The sequence below is a fragment of the Echinops telfairi genome, unplaced genomic scaffold (genome assembly GCF_000313985.2).
Source record: "Echinops telfairi isolate 266 unplaced genomic scaffold, ASM31398v2 ScPeMD7_17;HRSCAF=63, whole genome shotgun sequence".
Classification (NCBI taxonomy): Eukaryota; Metazoa; Chordata; class Mammalia; order Afrosoricida; family Tenrecidae; genus Echinops; species Echinops telfairi.
In genome coordinates, this window is record NW_022103914.1 from 9,878,267 (window position 1) to 9,892,571 (window position 14,305).

The 14,305-nt window shown below is 41.5% G+C and overlaps 1 pseudogene; it reads right to left on the bottom strand.

The window, feature by feature from the left end:
- Positions 1–5,547: 5,547 nt before the first annotated feature.
- On the bottom strand, positions 5,548–6,727 carry LOC101662482 (annotated as a pseudogene).
- Between the last annotated feature and the right edge of the window lie 7,578 nt (positions 6,728–14,305).

The following is a 14,305-nucleotide window of genomic DNA, read 5'->3' on the forward strand; positions in this document are numbered from 1 at the left end:
TTTGGCCATGTGGCCCTTTAACGTGTTCCCTGCTTCGGGCAAGAGTTAGAAAGCTCCTTTAGTGAAGATAAATGCCCAAAGGACACCCCTCTGCAAACCAGCCTCGCGGAGTTTTCCTTGGTTCATGGACTGGGAAGCCCAGTGCTTGATCTCCTGTCTCACTGCTGCCTCTCTTGCCTCTGCTGCCGTTGCACTTTACCCAGGGGTCTCACCTATGATCTTCTTTCTTGAGGGCCCAGGATTTTCTCTTCCTGCTTCTGAAATGGTTCACTTCATTTTCAGAGGAATGGCAAGCCTTAACAGCCCTTTCCATTAGAGTAGCGATTCTCCACCTTCCTAATGCCGGGACCCTTTCATACAGTTCCTCATGTGGTGGTGACACCCAACCACAAAATGATTTTCGTTGCTACTTCATAACTGTCAGTTTGCTACTGTTATGAATTGGGCAACCCTGGGAAAGGGTCGTTCGACCCCCCAGGGATGGAGACCCAGAGGTTGCGAACTGCGGCATTAGTTTCACCCATCCTATTGCCATGAGCCTCCTCCCTCATTTGACGGGAGTTTAGACTGTGGATAGAAGTCACACCCAATAATTTCACTTCACCACATATGGCAAGTTTTAGAAAACATTAAGCTCCAATAGCTATCATACTACTTACAAATGCTTTCTTTCTGAAGACCACTAGAAGATACGGGAGATGACGAGTTCCTTATTCTTGGAGCGTTTCATGATTTCAAGCGATTTTGAACTGACCTTGCTACTGTTTTTATGCTTACAATCATTGCAAGATTCAAAAGAGTATGCTAAATGGCTCATTAGTGTTCATTCCTTCTAGGCAAAATGCTTTTAAAAGCAAAAGGATAAATGCCAAATTTTTTGCCATTTAATCTGGTAAATGATTCAGACAAATGCATAGAAAGATATACACATGGACATCAACATTCACTAAGACATTGTGGTAGTTAGATAATTTTATGTCAATTTGAATTTTTATAAAAACGTAGTGGTGGAGTCTAAGTTGTCAATTAAATTACAGACTGGTGATGCCTCCTTGGGGGTGTGAGCTTCTTATAAGAAGAAACTGGGAATCAATCCTTCTCCCTCTCTCTGGCTTCACCTTTCTGCTTGCTGGGACACGGCTGACCATCCTGAGAGCTGTCAATGCCCTGCCATTTTCCCACCGACTTTGGAACCGTATGACTCGTCACCCTCCAGTCTAGGATCTTTCGGCTTCCTGGCTCACAACGCTGCATCACCAACATGCAGCTCTGTGACGCGAAGAGAACGTATGGACTGCCATCAGACATATGGACTTGAGCTGGTCTGGGCTGGGCTGGCTTCTTGATATAAAGCTCGTTCTAATACATAGATGAGTGTCGCTGGATTTGTTTCTCTAGACAACCTGGTCTAACACAAGGATCATGTATTATCTGTGAACTAGAATTTCTTGTTTTTCTTGGGAGGTGATTCCCTCTCATAATAACTCCATGTACAACAGAGCAAAACAGTGCCACGTTCTGAATTATCCTCACAATTGTATATTTGGGCCTCCTGTGTTAGTCCATCTCATGGAGGGTCTTCCACTTCCTTCTCTCCAGGGACTACTGGAGAGTAGTTGGGTAACATGCCCCAAAGTACATGCACTGGAGTCTCACCATCTTCACTCCCAAGAACCATTCTGGCGGACCTTCCAAGACAGTTTTGTTTGCGATTCTAGTGGTCCCTGATAAAGTCAATATTCACTGTCAGCACCATAATTCAAATACTTCATCAATCTTCCTTATTCATTGTCCAGCTTTCCCAGGCACAGGAGACAGTGAATGAAAAATATCATGACCAGGTGAACATTAGACCTCAAAGTTATCTCTCTGCTCTGTTGCACTCTACAGAGGTTTGTGCAGTAGATTTGCCCGATGCAATACATCATTTGATTTCTTGACTGCTGCTGCCAGGGACTGTGGATCAGAGTAAAATGAAATCCTTGACAACGTCAATCTCTTTCCCATTTATCACGATGTTGCTTAATGAGCTATTGTGAGGATTTTTGTTTTCTTTATGTTGAAGGATAATCTATACCTGAAGATTCCAGCCTTTGATCTTCATCAGAAAGTGTTGAAGTCCTGTTGGCTTCCAGCAAGCAAGGTTGTGTTAACTGCCTATCAGTTTATGAAGGAGTCTTCCTCCAATCTTGATGTTATATTCTTCTTCATATAGTCTGAATTCTGAGATTATTTTGCTCAGCATATAGAGCGAACAAGTATTATGAAAGAAGACAAACCTAACACATGCTTTTGTTGCTTTTAAGTCATTCAGTATTCATTTGTTCTGTTGGAACAACTGCCTCTTGGTTATGCACAAGTTCAATATGAGCACAGTTGGGGGTCCTGGAATTCTGATTCTTTCTTTGAAATGTTATTCATAGTTATTATGGTCCACACAGTCAAACATCTTTGCATGGTCAATAAATCATGGGTAAGCATCTTTCTCCTAGTCTGTGCTTTCAGCCAAGATCCATCTGGCATCAACAATGATAGCTCTCATGCCACCATGCCATGTCCTCTTCTGAATCTTGTTTGAATTTCTCTCTTTAGCAAATTTTACTTGCATGTAATATTAGTCAAATGATTCAATAATTTCTGCATTCTACTGAGGCACCTTTGGAATGATCACAAACACGAATGTCTCCCAGTTAGAAAACTTTCAAATTTCTTAGCATACACTAGTGAGTGCTCCCAACACTGCATCAGTTGGTCAAAATATTGCAGTGGGTCTTCTGTTCTTCTCTGGATGCTTGTTTTCCACTATTGCCTCAGTGCAGCTTAGACTTATTCCTTTGATATCACTGGTTCTTGATCATATGCTACTCTTGAAATGGTTGAGTATTGACCACTTCTTTTTGGAACAGTTACTCTGTATATTCTGTGCCTTCTCCATCAATCAATATATTGCCCATAGGATTCATCAGTATAGCAACTCAAGGTTTAAAAAATTTCTTCAATTCTTTCAGTTTGCAAAATGCTGGGTGTATTCTTCCCTCTTGGTTTTCTAACTGTAGCTCTTTGCATATTTTGCATTGCACTTTTACATTGAAAATTCTTGCAGAAGTGTAAAGCATGTGACTTTTTTTTGCTCTCATGCAACCATTTCAAAGATGAAATTCTGTCTTCTTATATCTCACTTCTCTTCTGGCAATCAAAATTCACTGTCTATTAAATGTTTTTTGGTCCCAGGTATCCAGATTCTATTAGCTGTACTTGTTAGAAACATGTGGCTAGGTTGGCCCTACAGGCAGGAAAAATAAAAAGTTGTCTGATTTGAGAAATGTTTGGATAGCAGTACGGGAAATTCAAAATTACAAAACAGGCCATGGCAGTGTGTGTCAGATGCAAAGACAAAGAAAAAAGCTCAATGGAATTAGCAAAGTCAGCCAAAGTCTCAGAGAAACAGCCTGAGCTGAGGGCCACATAAAAAGGGTGAGGACTTGTTAAAATGAGTGTGACAGGGAGTTCCTCTTATGTACCTGTATGCCCAGAAGGTCATGGAAGGCACAACAGATTGAAGAAGCATATTCTTCCAAATAAGAGGAATAAAAATTTGAGACAATAATGAGATAAACTGTTGATTTTCCTCTTATAAAGCCTCCTCTTTGTTCATCCAGAAGCACCTATTACTTGGGGAAAAGAATGATGTGATGTAACAGAAATGCTAGAGTTCAGATTTTGAGTTCCAAGGAAAGTTCTGGATCCCATTTCAGAAGTTATCACCGTGAATGCCAAAATGTGTAGTTCTTTATTTGAACGGGAAAAGGGTTTCCTGATAATCAGTGACTAGACAAAGCCCTATGGGGTCTGAATGCAAAATGCATCCATCAGCAATAGGCTGGAAGGAGAATGGAGGGCATATTGGTTTCCCATAACAAGGTAAATTAAGGCCCTCTGGTGTCGTTGTGGGAAACACATTGGGCTGTTAATGCAAAGTTGGTGGTTCAAACCAACCACCTACTCCATACGAGAAAGATGAGTCTGTTTTCTCTGAGAAACATTATATTGGATCACTATGAGTTGGAATCAACTGAATAGGATGAGGTTTTTGGATTGTGGGCTCTTTGTTTGCTTGCTTAAATGAGACTCTCTCACCTGCTTGATACATGTAAAAAATGTTGCATACATTCAAATTTTTAAAATATGTTTTGAAAACCCAAGCCAAACGCACTGCCATCAAGTCCATATGGACTCATGGTAACTCTATAGGACAGGAGAGAATTGCCTCTGTGGATTTCCGAGACTGTAGATCTTGAATGGACTAGAACGCCTCATCTTTCTCCCTCTGGACTGCCGGCAGTTTCAAACTACTGATCTCATATAGCTAAACTTGAAAAAATAGAAAGCTAAATATCTATTATTCAGAACCAGAACGTAAAGTCTTATAGGTGAAATGCAAAAGACAATTAAGAGGGCTATATTCAGGTTAATTGAATAGGAAAAATGCACGTCAAATAAGAACCCGTCAAAGAAAAGGAAAGGGTCCTGGGGTTCTAAAAGGAAAGGTTATCAAAGGGAGACATGCACACAGATGGATACTCGTCTTATTGGAGTCACTGATTTTCAATGATTCAGTGTGGGAATATGACAGAACCTGGTAATCTTTAATGATTACTTGAATAGAGTTAGCCTTTCTCTGAACACAGGAGGGTGGCAGGATTTCTGAACAGCGGTTGTGTTACAGGTGCACAGAGCTCAGGTAAAGTTCCACACTGTCCGTCTCCTTTTGTAAAACCAGTTGCGGTGAGCTGATTTCTAAACTCCGTTACCCCATGTGTATGAAAGTAGAACTATGTTCCACAAGTTTTTCAATGGCTGATTATTCCAAAATAGATCAGCAGGTCTTTCTTCTGAACTAGAGCTTGAACTACAAAGCCTTTTGTTTGCGGAAGGCTCTTGTGTTAGTCTGGGTAGACTAAAGAAACAAATCCATGGACACACATATATGTATAAGAAAGAGATTTGTATACAAGAGCAATTTAACACTGAGAAAACATCCCAGTCCGATCAAGTCCATGAGTCTGGTATTAGCCCATATGTCCGATACCAATCTATAAAGTCCTCTTCAGACTCACGAAACACATGTAATGACACCGACATAGAAGATCACAGGCCAGTGGTTAGGAAGTCTTTGGATCCAGTGGCATTGGAAACAGCTCAGCGCTAGCAGGGGTCTCCAGCACCCAGGGCTGCATCAGGGTGGGTCCATGTGTCTTGTCAGCTGCTATGTCTCCCAGGGTGTGAGCAGAGTCTCCCATCTCCAAGGAGGAAATACCGGAATTCCCAGAATCCTTAGGGGAAGGCTATGCCCTCACAGAAGCTTCATTGGCTATGACCTGATTGACAGGCTGGACTCCACCCCTACACACTTAATTCTCAAATTGACAATTATATAACTACCACAGCTCTGGTTTGCTGTAGAAATCCTAACTCCATTTCCTACAACCCCCGCCCCCCAAACTGGAAAATAAGTCTTTATTCAGATCCCACCAGCTACACCATCTGTTACACGCCTTCTTCCTTAGCAATTCGGTCTTTCTTGAGTGGTCCCATGAAAGCTTTCTTCTCTTCCACGGTCTGGAAGCAGCCGTGGCCAAACTTGGAGGTGGTGTCGATGAACTTGACGTTGATCTTCTCCAGGGCACAGCGCTTGGTCTGCACCAGCAGGGATTTGCGCAGAGTGAGCATTCGCTTCTTGACCCCCACCACGCAGCCTTTCAGCATGACAAAGTCACTGGTCACTTCACCATAGGGGACAAAGCCGCCCAAGGTTGATGCTCTTGTCCGAGAGTCCGTAGTCGGTGGAGGCGTTATTCTTGATAAGCTTGCCGTCCTTGCTGAGGTAGCCCTGGCCGATCTGGTAGATCTTCTTGTTGATCTCCATGCAGTGGTGGTAACCCTTCTACCCAGCACAGGCCACCAAGAAGGCCACATGGGCAGGATGCCAGGCCCCAATACAAGCCACCCTGCGCAGTCCTCGGTGGGTCTTTCAGGCAGCTTCTAGCCCTTGGTCACCCCAATGACGTCCATCATCTCGTCCTGCCCAAGCACCCGGCTCACCAGCACCTGCTGCTCCAGCTTCTCACGGGCCCAGTCCACTTTCTCAGCCATGGAGCTCCAGTTCACCTGGATCTCCACCAGGTGCGCCTTCTGGCACAGGGAGAGCAGGCGCATCTGGGTGTGGGCGATGACGCGGATGACTGGGCAGGACTTCTTTAAGCGCTTGACGTCCTTCTCCAGCTGCTTCTTGCCCTCGTCATCCTGCCACTTCTTTCAGTACTTGGTGAAAGCCTTCTTCTTCGACTTGTGCCAGTTCTTGTAGAACTCATCGCTGATGCGTTCAGCAAAGACCGTCTTGAAGGTCTGGAGGCCGCGAGGCGTTTCCACTTCGCCCACGATGCCTACCACCACCATGGGAGGTTCTCCACGATGGTCACCGCCTCCACCACTTCCTTCTTGTTCACCTTGGAGCCTGGCCTGGCGACTTCGCGCACAATGTGGGTCATGCCGACCTTGCAGGCCTGAAAGGCCGTAAGATGGGCCGGCTTGGAGGCGTCATCCTTGGGGAAGCTCTTCACCTTCCTGTGGTGCCGACAGCTACGCTTCTGAGGCAGGAAGCCCAGAGACCGTGCCCGGGCGCCAAGAATCTCCTGTGTGACATTACGTCTTCGATCCCCGCTGGTAGAGCCCTAACTCCATTTTTTTAAAAATCATTTTATTGGGGGCTCCTTCAACTCTTATCACAATGCATACATACATCCATTGTATCAAGCACATTTGTACATTTGGTACCATCATTATTCTCAAACATTTGCTTTCTACTTGAGCCCTTGGTATCAGCTCCTCATTTTTCCCCCTCCCTGCCCACTCCCTCTCCCTCATAAACTCTTGATAATTTGTAAATTATTATTATTTTTGTCATATCTTACACTGTCCGATGTCTCCCTTCACCTACTTTTCTTTTGTCCATCCCTTAGGGAGGAGGTTATAGGTAGATCCTTGTAATTGGTTCCTAACTTCATTTTTAATGCAGCCTCCATTTAAACTGTTTCTGATCATTAACTATGCTGAGCAAATAACCAACAAAACCAAACAAAAAAGCACCTGGACGATATGAAGAAAAACAGCATCAGAATTGGCAGAAGACTCATTAATGACCTACAATATGCAGAAGACATCACTTTGCTTGCTGAAAGCAGAGGACTTGAAGCACTTACCGGTGAAGATTGAAGACTACCCACCACCTACAATTGCCATTGAGTTGACTTCAACTCATAGCAACCTTATAGAATAGTATAGCTCTTTCCCTTTAAGTTTCTCAGCCGTTTACTCTTATAGGAGCAAAGAGGGTTCCAATCCTATGGCTAACAGTTCATTGTGTAATCTACTATGCCACTAGCCTTTGATATCTATTATACCTAATATGCTAAGAAGACCTAAATCCTCACAACTTGACTAATTACCAATATCATGATACACATAGAAAAGATTAAAGTCAAGTATTTCCTTTTATTTGGACCCACAATCAATGCCAAAGGAAGCAGCGTGACTTCTGAAATCAAACAATGTATTCCATTGAGCAAATCTTAAGGGCAGACATGTCACTTTGAGGACAAAGGTGTGTCTGCCCTGGACACGCTATTTTCAATGACCTCGTGTGCGTGCCACGGAAGACCCAAAATGAATTGATCATGTTGAATTATTTGTTTGCTAGCAAAGAATAAACAAATCTGTTTGGGAAGAAATACAGCCAGAATTCTCCTTAGAAGTGAGATTTTAGCTCAAGGATTTGGGACATATTGAAATGAGGGACCAGCTTGTTGAAAAAGGTATCATACATCATGCTTGGTAAAGTTAGAGGGTCAGCAAAAAGAGAGAGAGAGAGAGGAAGTCCCCCAAAGAACTGGACTACACAGTGGCCACAGCAATAAACAGAGTCAGAACCAAGCTGATCAGCACGGAACAGCATTACAGTGGAAGCACCAGTGGTTTAATGGGTTACAAGGGGGCACCAACAACAAGGTCAGCAGTTCAAAACCACCAGGCATTTTGCGGGTCAAATTTGAGACTTTCTACTCCTATAAAGAGTTACAGTCTTGGAAACTGACCGGGGCAGTTCTACCCTGTCCTATTGGGTCATTAAAACTGGGATGGTTTTCCTCAGTTCTTGCTTCTCAACACCAAGAATTCACACGACCGAAGCCCTTTTGTAATCCAAGTAACTTTTATGAGGGGCAGGGGAGTTTCAGGGAGTATATGCTGTCTCTGGAAAGCGTACAAGGCCGCTTGGTGGGGCCATGGGAAAATTCGTGACCCCAAATGACCGTGTCCAGGGAACATGAAAAACCACGTAGAAAACAGCTGTGCAAAGGAGTCACAGAACCAAAAGAGTAGTCCCGGAACCAATAAAAGGAAGCGAGAGTGAGCACTGAGAGGGCGCACTGCATGCGTGCTAACTGCACACACCAGATCGGTCTGCCTTCTGACCTGGGAGACCTGCCCTCAGTCTCTGCCTCCCACCCCCACTTGAAGTGTCGTTGAGGGTATTGGCTGTTCTTACTGGCTGAGTTCAGGTGCATGTGTGACATAAAGTTGCTGGGGTCTAGTGTGCATACCAGGTTGACCTTCACCTGTGCCTAGGTGACCTGTTTGCGCATGCCCAGCTTTGGACTATCCCCATCGGTGTCTAACGTGGGCTGATTTATTTCCAATCCCCTTTTTGTGGCATGGCCAGCTCATTTTTGGATATTCGGCGGAGACAACCCCCTCTATCCCTAATCTTCCTCCCTTTTAATGGCAGTGAGTTTGAGAATTTTAACAACAGGACAGCATAGAAAAGACAGCCGTGTCAAGATTCCCTATCTTATAGTGAATTTCCTTCATACCAGGACCTAACTAGAGAGGGAAATTACCTCCGAGTTTTATAGCTTCTAGCAATTAACATATCCAGATAGCAGAAGCTTGTCAGAAAAGCAAACAGGATTCCCGGGATGGCAGATGGGGTGGGGAGGGCTGTCTAATTAAGTAAGAACTGAGTTAAATTTAATTATGCAGTTTTTTCAAGGCTTTACACAATGCCTAGCTTTCCAGTGACATACAACATTTCTCTCTACAGCCACTCTTATTCGATCAAAAATAATCGGAAAGAAAATCACTCTAGATCACAAAATAAATCTAGACTCATTACATTCGGCTTCATTACTAAATTATCATTACCGAAGCAAGAATGGTAATTTGCTGTAAAGATCTTCTTAAGTTTACTTTACGGAAGTTGTCTTAAAGAATCTCAGGTTTGAACTTTTAAAAACTTCTTGAGCTGAGTCAATAGTTCCATCAGATTTCACCTTGTAATATTAATAAATTTGATCAAATTCCTCTCCTCTAGAGATCCTTTTAAAAAAAAAGAAAAGGGTAAGATTCATATTCCTGCCAGGAAGTGATCTTCCGTATCTTTACCTTTTGGGATCCTGTGAGCGAGATTTCTCAAGAGGACTTTGTAAGCCTTGCTCCACAAATTCAACTTTAGTTTGTTGAAAGTGGCCATATCTGATTAGATGTATATCATTCTCAATATGGTATTTCCAAAGGCCATGGCTGCATAATCAATGTTTTCAATTATACTAGGTCATAAAGAACAGCAGGTTTGTATGGAATTTATTCAAATAACTAAACCACACAGTAAGAATAAAACCACTCAAAAAGAGTTTCCAATTATGGAAGGATCAAGTAAGAATGAAAATACATGGTTTACCAATGTTTCATTTCAGCTTACAGAAGTCCAGTTTACTAAATTGTTATGAATTATAGCCAGATTAACAAAAAGATAAAGTGCTGAGCATTCAGAATATAGAACTTTGAAAAATGAACATTATTCTAAACAAAGACTACGACCCCCGCCATCAGTTCACTGCATCCCAAGTGACCTGGTCCGGATCCCCTTTTTCTTTAGTGGCTACCTCACAAACCCATCTGCTTCCCCACCCTCCCAAACCATTTTATTAAGAAAAAATTCAGACATCATACCAGTCAATTGCTCAGTCATATCAAGAAAGAAGTGTTGAACAATAGCCACCACAATCCATTTCAAAAAAAAGTCTTCCTTCTATTTGCTTTTTAACTAAACGTCGGAAATCCTGATTCTGTCCAATAGCACGGTCCCTATGATGTTTTGGTTCACGCCTTCAGAAGTGCCTCTATGGAAGCTCCTGGCATAGTTCCTTTCCACAGAACTCTGAGATAGTCCTTCTTTGGTTGAAAAAAAAAAAAAGCACTCCGGGCTGTAGCTGATTGCAAGTACTTTCAGAGAAGCATCAAAGTAAAGCAAGAAACTATCTGTAGATGATAAAAAGGCTTAGAATGGCTGTGCTTAACAGATGTCTGATTATTTTCCAAAGTAGAGGATTTAATAAATATTCACTACAAGAATAATGCAACTGACAAGAAATTTGTCTTTTTGTATGATATGCAAAGTAGGTAATAAAGTCAATAAGTAAAGATCCAGACAATATTTCTACAAACATAATGACTAACCCTATTTGCAAAAAAATACTGAGATTATAACCAGTTTATAAAGTGGATGAGTATAATCTTTCATAGATAAAAATTCATATATATAATAATCCTGAGACATAATATACCATGGATATGCCAAACCTATAGTTAGACTATACCAAGAAAATATTGAGAATATCAAGTAAAAAGATTCCAAAGATAGAACCCTTGACTGTGAACCCAATCTAGAAGTTTGACCCGCTAGTGGCTCCACAGGAGAAAAGACCCAATGATCCTTCCAAGCATTGGCACTCTAGGAAGACCTATGGGGGCAGTTCTACTTTGTTCTATAGGGTATTCTATAGGGTACTAGAAGTCAGAATCTACCGGACAGAAATCACAGCAATAGCAAGCAACAGAGTGGGTCCTAACCATTGATTAATAAAACTTCTTAGATAAGTGATATAAATGTCCAACTGAAAATGACTGGTGCTGCAGATGCTAGATTCTAATCAAAGAAGCAAAGCTGTGATCAAGTTAATCATTTCTAAAAATAATGGAAATTCTGCTAAGAATATTATAATTTTGTGATCTGATCTGGAAAAGGAATAGCAAGACTCTGTTGAAGAAGAAGGTATCAGGGACAGTGAGGGCATGGCCAGATCTCCAGGAACTTCCCAAACAGCACATGATTCCGGAAATATTTAGGTTAGTGACATTTTCCCATGTAAATCTACTCTAGAAAGTCTAAGTACCTTCTGATTTAACAACTCCTCCCATTGAACACATATTTTAAAATCTAATTATCTATAGCACCCATCATTATTACAAGGCAAAGGAATAAAACCTTTGTGATTATTTTTGTGATCTTTTGAGAAGTCTCAAGGCAGTCTTACATGCAAAATATATGTTAGGATTCCAATTAAAGAAAAGAAACTATCAAATTTATCAAGAGATTGAAATCTCATTAAGATAAAACCATAGATTACTGAGAATCAACAGCTGGCTAGCGATGAAACCAAAGTGGCAATAAAAGATTAAAAGGGTTGGGATGGGGGTGTAACATCTTTCTACACATTTTCAGCTCTTTGGTTTCCTAGATAAACAAAGATACAAGTCCACATAAATCATAAAGTTTATTCTTGGTAGAAACAAAGTCTTTGCTATCTAGGCATATTACAAAGTCTCATGGGCTGCCAAAAGAACAACAAAGAATAACTGCTATAACCGCTTAGTAAAAGTAGCTCAATATCCCAAGTGGGCGAGGAGAGCCATTGCTAGTTGAAAGTGTGGATGACTTAAAATATTTGCTAATTTTGCTAATGAAGATCAAAGATTGCAGCTTTCAATATGTACTTCAACTCAACTTAAAGAAAACCTAAATCCTCATAACTGGACCAATAGGTAACATCACGATACATTAAGAAAAGATTAAAGTTGTAAAGGATTTCATCATGCTTATATTAACAATCAACACCCATTGAAGCAGCAGTCAAGAGATCAAAGAACACTGCATTGGATAAATATACTGCACAATATTTTATTTAAATGTTTAAAAGAAAGGATGCTATTTTGAGGACTAAGGTTTGCCTCATACACATGTGAAAGTTGAACACTGAAAAAGAAAGATGGAAGAAGAATCAATGCATTTGAATTATGGTGCTGGCTAAGAATATGTAAAGTCCCATGGCCTGCCAAAAGAACAAACAAATCTGTCTTGGAAGCAGTATAGCCAGAATGCTCTTTGGAAACAAAGATGGTGTGTTAGTCCAGGTTGACTAGGGAAACAAATCCAGAGACACATATGTGTGTAAAAGAGTGCTTTATATGAACGAGTAATTTTATATTAAGAAAATATTCCAGCCCATTCCAGAACAAGTCCATAAATCCAATAGTAGACCATATGTCCAATACTAGTCCATGAATTGCTCTTTAGACTCACTCAGCATAGGCAATGATGTCAAATGCAGGACGATCATAGGCTGGTGGATGGAAATTCTTATGAATCCAGTGTTGGTGGAAGCATCTCAATGCTGGCGCAGGTCTATGGATGTCTCCTGCAGTTCTCTGAGTGGGTCTCTCAACTGGAAGGTGAAGCAAAGAGAGAGTGTGCCCTGCCTCTTCTGATTGCAGAACATGGAGAGGAAGTTCCCAGAATTCTCAGGAGAAGGCCACACCCACAAGGAGGCATCAATAAGGCTGTGACCTTATTGACAGGCTAGAGTCCACCCCATACTTATTTATCAAATTTACACGAACTTATGTAACTACCACAGACTACCCCTGGTCAACTTGACACTTTTACACAACTCTTTAGCCATACATACCATAGTTTTTAAACAAAACACTATTAAAACATGTTAGTACCTAACAGGATAAAACTAAAATGCATGCAACTCAAAATGTGCCAGCCTCTTTTAAACATAATATTGTATAAGTGAACAAAACAAAAATATTCTACCCTAACAATTGCAGTTAAGTGAACAGCCTCAACATAATCCTATAAGCCTATCAAATATATTCTCCCATCTATGAAAGTTTATAAGCTGGCCATGTCATGTCTTTTTCCTCCCCATTCTGCATACCCAAGTTCTATCCTGCTTTCTTATATCAACCCAGTGCTCTGAGGAGACAAGCATATTCTCTGATATGGAGAATCTTCATTCCAGTTGGAAACTTGTGAGTCCGCATCCTTAAGCAAAATCAAATCAGAACAGGTCCATAGAGTCAGCAGCAATCTGCACCAATTCACAGGCTTAAAAATCTTATCTTCTTTCATCTGGTCAACTCATTGTGGGCCACCTCACTTAGCCTCACCAGGGTGCCCATTGGCCACTTCGCCTTTCGACCATGAACCCCTTCACAAATTTTCAACAACCCTAGCCCCCTTGTGCGATATCATGAACTTCAGACCAGCTAATCCACTCTCATCTCCTCTAGTCCCTGTGAACCAGGTTCACGGGTGTCAGTAGCCAGACTCAACTTGTCTCTCTACTGCTGCATTTCTCTCACTTCCACTCACCAAGTGGAACCAGGTGGTCACTTAGCAAGCATTTCAGGCTGCCTGCAGACCCCCTTTAAGGACATTCAGTCCTAAAGAGGAGAATTCCTTCATGGCTCCACATTTTTTCCAGCTTCAGGCACAAACCACTAGTTCAAAATTCCCTTTTCCTTCTTCTGTCTGTCAACAGCCCCCTCAGCAAGTCTCTTCAAATTTGAATGTCCTGAGCACTCCAGACACTGGGTGGGGCTTACATTTTCAGAGCCTTCTCTGAAGGCATCTCCCAACCCATTTAAAGGTTCAAATTGATGGATGAAACGGTGAGTTTACAACTCCTCTGTTTGTACTTCCCAATAATCATTTCTATCAATCATTGTATTAACAACAGTCAGAAGAAAAGAGTATAAACCTAGAACAGCCAGATCCTAAAATCAATTCGTAAAACAGTCAAGTTCAATACTTATCTATCTTATCTTAATTCTTATCTAATCTACTCCATTGATGTGAAATATGGCCTTAGGCCTCCGACTGCATCCAGCCAGGCTTGGGCCTTCTGTCAGCCATTTTGACCTTCTATCAGCCATTTTCACTAAACAGCATGGTCTCTGAGAAATTCAAGGGGCAATGTCACCCCCTGAGCTCAAGATATATATTAATCACATTCATTTTTGCCATTTCAAACAGGAATGACCAAAGATAACAACCAAAGAAAATAATAAAAACTCTAACTTCCCATATTCTTTCCAGAAAACAACCCAGTAAACTGCATGG